This window comes from Dermacentor albipictus, chromosome 3 (assembly GCF_038994185.2).
Source record: "Dermacentor albipictus isolate Rhodes 1998 colony chromosome 3, USDA_Dalb.pri_finalv2, whole genome shotgun sequence".
In the NCBI taxonomy this organism is placed as follows: domain Eukaryota; kingdom Metazoa; phylum Arthropoda; class Arachnida; order Ixodida; family Ixodidae; genus Dermacentor; species Dermacentor albipictus.
In genome coordinates this window covers 189,319,357-189,327,504 of record NC_091823.1, presented here as the reverse complement: position 1 = coordinate 189,327,504, position 8,148 = coordinate 189,319,357, and the positions used below count along the sequence as shown (strand labels likewise).

The window sequence follows — 8,148 nt, the reverse complement described above, 5'->3', positions numbered from 1 at the left end:
ATTGCTATCACAAAATTCGCAATAAATAGAAAATTTTACTAAGGACCAACCACACTGCTTCTCCATGTCGTGAGAGAGCGGTGAATGATAGTTCTAGAAAATGTGTTGATAAATCTCCGCCAAATGACTACGCTCGCATTTGGCGACAGCAGCACACAGTCGCAAGAACTTGTGTAGGAAATACCGGAGTTCTGGCAGCTTCAGGTGCACTAGATCATTCAGTAACATGGGCGGCTTTGTATTTCTACCTCACATCAGAGCAAACTGACTCGACAGAAATCAAGGGCAGCCGCACCGTTACAGCTAAGCGAATTAAGGACAATTACGCCGCGTCTTCACACTTCGAGCATGCTCCGATAGCCCACCGACAGATATTTCAAACGCAACCACGCTCGGACGAGCAAATTTTGCTTCTGCCAAGTGAACGTAGCGGGTATTTCAACACGCTTGGTAAATTCATGGCTGTTTCATTCGTGAACATTACTTAAGTGACGTAAAATTATCAGTGAGCAAAACAGTTTTTATTTCAACGCGAGGAAACAAAACCGAAACTAGCGCAACTGTTTTGCCCAGTTGTGCAGATACAAAATGATCCAAAGCCGAAGCCGTCAATAGCATGACGCCATTTTGAAGTTGCGCTGCATCACGCGCGAGTACGTTGTCTTTGAGTGGTTCTGAGATCGCTTCGTTAGGGGTGACTGCAACCAAGCGGTGCGGCAAGTTACCGTTGGAGCTTCTGTCCGTGCTGTGTGATTGCGACGAGGGGACCGCCGCCAGCAGCAGCGTATCGCCCATTTCGTCTTTGCCGACATCGAACAAGTGCAGCTCGCCGGACCGTCACAAGCGCCCGAAGTGCTGCGGTTTGCACTGCATCTTTCATTGTGATATGGGAGATCGCAACGGACAGAGACGACCAGATGCATACGAACCACTACCAGCGGGGACCTGTGACCTGTGCCGTATTTCTCTTAACGTCTCAGATAAGCATATCAGCTTTTGTTCCGAGTTTACAAACGGTGCGTACTTGCCCCTTCCGGTATGGCTACATTTTGCTCCACGTTTCTCTTGGCAGTTCACAGACGTTTCTTAGGCATGCGTGCGCGTATGTATGCGAAAATACTACTTGCAGACGGAAGCCTCAAGAGAGCATCTGAAATTATTGCAAAGCTGTACTGCCAGGAGAAACACCGTTCTTAACGACTGTAGTGACGAGTGGCCTGTCGCATCGAAAAACCTGTAGAATATCAAGTACTGCGTAACTTGAAGTGTAGATACAATACTAGCACCGTGAGCAAAACGTGAACAAGGTGAATGCAGGAGCCAACGTTTCGACAAGTAGACTTGTCTTCTTCAAGGTGACATATGCTTTCCTCGCCACAGTATATATAGGTGGGGTTCTTCTAAAGGAGAGGGGGGGTGAGGCGGGAGGGCGCGGAAACGAGGGAAAGTGTGTTAGCGTGTCGAATTAGTAATGGAACGCTTTGTACAAGGACAAAGCCAGGACCCCCCCACCCCTCACCCCAGTCTGTGAACACACGCGCGTTAGCCGGCGTGTCAAGGGCGTCTGACACGCCCGCTGACAAAAAAAATGGAAGGGAAGAAAAAGGAAAAGGGGGGGGGTATAGGCCAAGCAATCAAACTAAGTCTTGTTGCCTATAGCTTGAGGTTTATCATAGCGAATAGATTCGAAAGCTCCCTTTGAAACGTTTATGCCAATTGGTTGCAATGTCTTGAACTTATGGATAAGGTATGAGTCTCTGTATTTTCTTTCTCGTTCAGAACGGAAATTTGACTGTAAGATGTAGAGTTTAAGTTCATCAAAGTTATGACCTTGTTGGTTGAAATGCTCGGCGACGGCTTTGGGAAGCTTTTTAGCTGTGTCCGCGCGATGTCCGTTTGATCTGACGTTCATTGATTGTCCTGTTTCACCGATATATTGTTTCTTACAGAAGGAACATTCAAGCATATAAATCACATCCGAACTTGTGCAAGTGAAGCTAGTTTTGACTTCATGTGTATAATTGTTTGCGGTGCTTTTAATTTTAATGTTACTTTGAAGGTGCCTGCAGGTTTTGCACCTAGGGCGACAACATGCTTTTATTACGGGGGAATGCTGCTGGCTGACTTTCGCGTGCACTAACATGTCTTTAAAGTTCTTGTGCGGCGATAGCTATGTTGCCAAGAAACCAAGAAACGCTGACAGTATTGAATGAAATGAAGTGTGGTGTATTTTCCTACTAGCTGAATAAAGGAAATTTCGTCTGCCGTGTATCAGAGATTAGTTTACCTTCTTGTACTAAACAATGCGTCATGTCTCAATGCGTCAATGTATTTTATTTTAGGTATGCAAGAAATGACAGCAGCCAGAAGTCGCCATCTTATCCAGCACAACTGATAGGTGAGACAAATCGTAGCAGGCACTTTCGTATATCTCATTAGCATATGATGCTATTTGTTGTGATTTTTGTGTCCACTTTCCTGTCTTTATGCATTTTACTGTTATTGTGCAAGGGGTAACAGTTTTACATTGAGACAGAGTAATCACCCAAAGGGGAGACATGGCTGGAGGACACAACACACACAAGCCTCCCTTGTCCGTATCTCTATGTTGCGCAGTTACTCTGTCATTATCTACCAACAAGCCCAAGTTCCTCATCAGCTACATTTACTAATGATCCGTTATTACAATTCCATTGACATAACATTGAAAGTACAGAGGTACACAGGAAGACAGACTTGAACTGATGAAGAGCCAGAGAACAAGGACCGCTGGAGCCAATATTTGGACAAAGAAAAGATTTTCTTCTCTTCTTCACCTTCACCACTACCTTCTTCATTGTGCAGGTATGTTATTTCGAAAATTCGCGATGCTTTAAATCTGGCAATCGATCATTGCTGCTGTTTCTTTGCCCACAAGACGCTGCTGATTTATGCTTAAATGCCTTGTACTGTATCAACTGCCTTTTGTTGAGTGGAGACGTGGAGTTGAATCCTGGTCCCCCCAAAGTTGATCCCTCAAAAAAGCTCGGGAATTCATCGAAAAGTAATGATTCCAGTAACAGTTCTTCTGAACGCTCTACGCGCTCCACAATGACCACTCAACATTCGGCTACTGCGGCATGTTCGACCGAAAATGTTGACATTGTCACTATGCTTACTGAGGTTCTTGATCGACAAAAGCTGATGGCTGACGACCTTGCCAAAATTAAGTCATTCCAAGTTTCTGTTAACTCGCGTTTTGTTGCGCTAGAAAACCGTGTGGCAGTACTTGAGTCGCCTACAACAGGTCAGACGGTTGATGCCAATGTTTCCGATCTTCTCCGCTCTGAGGTTAAAGCACTAACTGGAACTGTTGCTCAGTTGGTTGCCAAAAATGACGACCTTGATAACCGATCCCGTCGCAACAACATTATTATACATGGCTTGGACGAAAAACCGGATGAAAATGAGAATACGTTGCTAGATGGGGTTGCACAGATATTTTCTGATATACTACAAAATACGCCCCCACACATTGAGCGTTGCCACAGGATTGGCGGAAAGCGCAGAGAGCGTCGACGCCCAGTTATTCTTAAGCTGCTGGATTTTCAGGAAAAGTCTGCGGTGATGAAAAACGTCTCGAAGCTTAAGGGATCACAATATTACATCACTGAGGATTTTTCAGCCGGCGTTCGTGCAGTCCGCAAAAAAATTTGGGATGCCTCAGAACCTTTTCGAAGACAGGGATCTGTTGTCAAGTTACGTTATGACTACGTTTTTATCGACAAAGTGCGGTAGAGTTGGGATGGCGTGTCTAATGCCCTTATCAGAGACCCGAAATCCTTCATTAACAGAACATCTCGTTCCACACCACCCGATTCGTCGGCTGCGGTTAAACCTTCTGAGTCACTACGTTCCACTTCTGACTGACTGCCTCGTAACTCCAATTGTAACCTTTCAATTTTAAACCTCAATGCTAGGAGCATAACTAATAAGTTCGGAGACTTTTTGTCTTTAACTTCTGCACACTCGCCTCATGTGGTTGGTATCACAGAAACTTGGCTGCATGACGACATACTAGACTCCGAGTTCACTCCTCCTGGCTACGTTGCGGTTCGCGCAGATAGGCGACACTCTAAAGGTGGCGGCGTTGCGCTGCTTTTCCGGTCGGACCTCAAATTTTCACGATTGTCACCACCAGGTGACATAGAATCCGTCTGGTGTAAACTTTATCTAGACAAAGCACATGTCGTGATAGGTGTCGTTTACCGTCCACCAAGTTCCTCTGTCGACCACATTCTAACTCTTAGTCGCTATATTAACGAGCAGCAGCTAAATACGGGTAACCTCATTTGCATGGGTGATTTTAATGCCCCCGGCATTCATTGGCCTACTTCAACACTTGTCAAAGAGACTGCCATAAATAGAGAACTAGTTGCTTTTTCTCTTTTATTCGACCTTGTTCAGATTACCAATAAACCTACACGATGCGGTGCTCTGCTCGACTTGGTTTTCGTTAGTTCTAACATAGTTGCAAAGGGTTACAGAAGTGATGTCATCGAGGGAATTTCTGATCACCAGGCCGTTCTTGTCTCTCTAAATTTCTCGGTCACTAAGCAAAATTTTGTTTTCTCTACATTTCCTGATTTTAATCGCGCTGATGATGTTTCAATAATAGACGCTCTGTCTGATAGTTTTGAAGAATTTGCTGCACTGAGTACTGCTTGTGATGTTAACGCATTGGTAACTTATTTCGAATGCTTGGTTAAAAAAAGTATTGAGCGTTTTATTCCTTTCAAAACAAAGAAGAAAAACGTGAAAATTCCCTGGATGACGTGAGATATACTACGACTGACACATCGTGTAAATAGACTAAGGTGTAAGAGGTGCTTTACCAATCAGACAGCCATGACGGCTTTCATTAAAGCAAAAGAGGAGCTTAGGCTGAAAGTTAATTGCGATAAAGATTTCTTCTTCGTTGTGCAGCTGCAGGGCCTACTAAAAACCAACCCGCGTAAATTTTGGTCATCTGTTTTGCCACGCGACTCGACGGCTACTTCTATGGTGATTAACAATGATTCTACCAATGATCCATTTCATATTTCAAACGCATTTAATGAATATTTCAAGTCCGTTTTCACTCGCGACAACAACGTCATCCAACCAGACACCATTGCTTGTAGTGACGTGCCCATCAATGACATTGACATTACCGAAGAAGGTGTGTTGAACTTAATATTGAAACTCGATATTAAGAAGTCTGCTGGGCCAGATGGCATTCCGAACTTGTTTTTGGTGCGGTACTCATTATGGACCTGTCGCTACCTCACCGTCATATTTCGCAAGTCGCTGGCATCCTCTACAGTACCCTCATCCTGGAAAATGGCTCAAGTTCTTCCTTTATTCAAGGCCGGTGACAAACACGTCTTATCTAATTATCGACCAATTTCTATAACCTCTCATTCTTGTAAAATGTTAGAACATATTATTTACAAACACATTATGAAATACCTTGAGTCACATAAATTACTAACTAATTTCCAGGACGGCTTCAGACGTGGGTTCAGCACATTAACACAGCTAAGTGAATTTACACATGACATTTGTATTAACCGCGACACGGGCAACCAAATTGACGCAATCTTCATTGACTTTTCAAAGGCATTTGATACAGTGATTCATACGAAATTTATGTATAAACTTGACGCCATCCTTAATAATCCCCGCATTCTCAGCTGGATTTCTAGTTTTCTTTCCGATCGATCTCAATTTGTGTCCTTTAACAGAGCTAATTCCAGGGTGACAGAGGTGCCTTCAGGAGTACCACAAGGTTCCGTGCTGGGTCCGTTGCTTTTCTTGATGTTCATAAACGATTTGCCTCATCACATAACCTCAAATATACGTTTGTATGCTGATGACTGTGTATTGTATCATAAAATTTCCTCCTTTGATGACCATTTACAGCTTCAAAAATCATTTTCTAATTTTAGCTCTTGGTGCGATACCTGGCAAATGACAATTAACGTACGTAAAACCGTTGTTATGACTTTCACTAATAAAACGACCCCTTCCGCTTTTACTTACAAAGTTAATAATACTCCAATTCAGAGCGTTAGTGAATACAAATACCTTGGCCTTGTTTTCACACCCAGTATGTCTTGGTCGAAGCACATAGATTTAATAACCTCAAAAGCCCTGAAAAAGTTAGGCTATCTGCCCCGCACACTGACCACAGCCCCAAGAGATACTAAACTACTCATGTATAAATCACTAATCCGGCCTATACTCGATTATGCTTCTCCCGTCTCGAATCCACACAAACAGTGCCACATTAATCAAATTGAGGCCATCTAAAAGAAACCGATCCGCTTCATATGTCGTAGGTACGATAGGGATTTTTCTCCGTATACCGCGCTTTCATCCCTAGGCTTAGAACCGCTCTCAGATCGCCGACGCACGGAATCACTAAAGTTTTTGTATTGCGTTATTAACTCTTCTTGCCGTATATCTTCGGATAACTACCTAACTCCTGCGAAACCATCTAATACTAGAAGTCACCATCACCTAAACATCTCACCTTATTTCACCCGTACGGACACATTTAAATACAGTTTATTTCCCCGTGCAATCGAGTACTGGAATTCCTTGCCTGGTGCTACTCGTTCTCTTCCTTTAACTTATTCTTGGCGGCCATTGAATAGTTTTCGTTTGTGTTTGTTTGTATTGTTACTATTGGGTCTGTATTGTTTACTATTTTCATTTTCTCTGCCTTTCACACCCACTCCTGCAATAGCCCGCTCGGGCTGCAGTATGTACAAATAAATAAAAATAAATAAAATCTTGGCTCCCATGAATTTTCTTGCTCTATCACCATTTACGGGTAAAAGAAAGCATTATTGCTCTTGCTGAAGTATTATGCATTATGGCATAAAAATTAGGGTGAAGTATCAGGAATGCAAAAATTCTTGTGTATTCCAGTGCTAGAGCGAAAGCCAGGAAAACAAGATGTAGAGAACCACATTGTTATTTTTCACTGCTCAGTTTGGCCTGCTTCATTCCGAGCTTGCACTTTGTTGCATTAACGACCACTGGAATTCGTTAATTTACTTAGCTTGGTGATTTACTTATATTAGGAGATTTTGAACTTGTATTAATGCAGCTTAAAATAATGCATGTAAAAGAATTTACAATGACATTTTAAGGTGGCAGGCTTGCAGTTGACTAGCGGATCACTTGATGGTATCAGCTCAGGTTTCAACCGAGCTTCCATGCACAAATTGGTTGCACATTTTTTTCATTGTTTGGATTTTCATAAACATAAGTACCGTTTCTCTTTTGTCGGGCTTCTAGTTGTGTCGTAGTACCTAACTGTTTACCTTTATATGTAGTGGTAGCCATGTTACACAGACAGCTCAATTTTTATTGTAAATCGTGACATGGTAGGACTAAGAAGATTTATGCAAATTTGTTGCAGGTACACTCTGGTGGCTCCTACCCCTGCGTCCTACCACCACCCTGTCCTGAGTACGTCCACTAGGGAGTTGGGAGCCTTTGGTGGCTTCTGCCACTGCATCCTGCCGCCACCATGTCCCGACTACGTCCACTAGGGAGTTGGCAGCCTTAGTGATGATGCCAGCAGGCTGACAGCCGACAGAAAGATTCAGGTAAATACCTGTAATTAAGCGGCGTCTTTTTAAGTGAAATGGCTTGTAGTTACTCAGCAATGAAAGAAGTAACTTCGAAGCAGTTTAGACTCCCTGCTATCTGTGCAGGGAAGCTCAAGTCCATGCATTTTGTCTTAGCCGCCCAAAGGCTATGTGTATTAGACGAAATGCGATGCAAATTTCGAAACTACAAGAGACCACTTGTACAATGTTTTTCTTGCTTAACACAAAAACTACTTTGATAAAGCTTTACCAATTTAAAAACAATACAATGTACTCTCATACATGGTATTCGGCATAAGTTTACTAGGGCTGCCTCAATGGTAAGTAGGCCGATAAACTTGCACCAAAACTGACTTTTTTTCCAAGTTCATCCTCCACTTTCTGCACTGCTGCATAATGTATCTTTCTGATACCATTCTTGCCCGCAGCACATGTACTAAACACATGGATTGCATAAATTTTCAGCTTTTGCTGTAGGTGACTTCTGTGAAAATTCCATTTC

At 43.0% G+C, this 8,148-nt stretch overlaps 1 long non-coding RNA gene across 1 annotated transcript; it reads left to right on the top strand.

Moving 5' to 3' along the window:
* The first annotated feature begins 768 nt into the window (after positions 1 to 768).
* LOC135908723 (uncharacterized) lies at positions 769 to 7,635 on the top strand. The gene is made up of 3 exons (XR_010566398.2): positions 769 to 1,016; positions 2,343 to 2,398; positions 7,454 to 7,635. It is a non-coding gene; the product is annotated as an uncharacterized lncRNA (long non-coding RNA).
* The last annotated feature ends 513 nt before the right edge of the window (positions 7,636 to 8,148 follow it).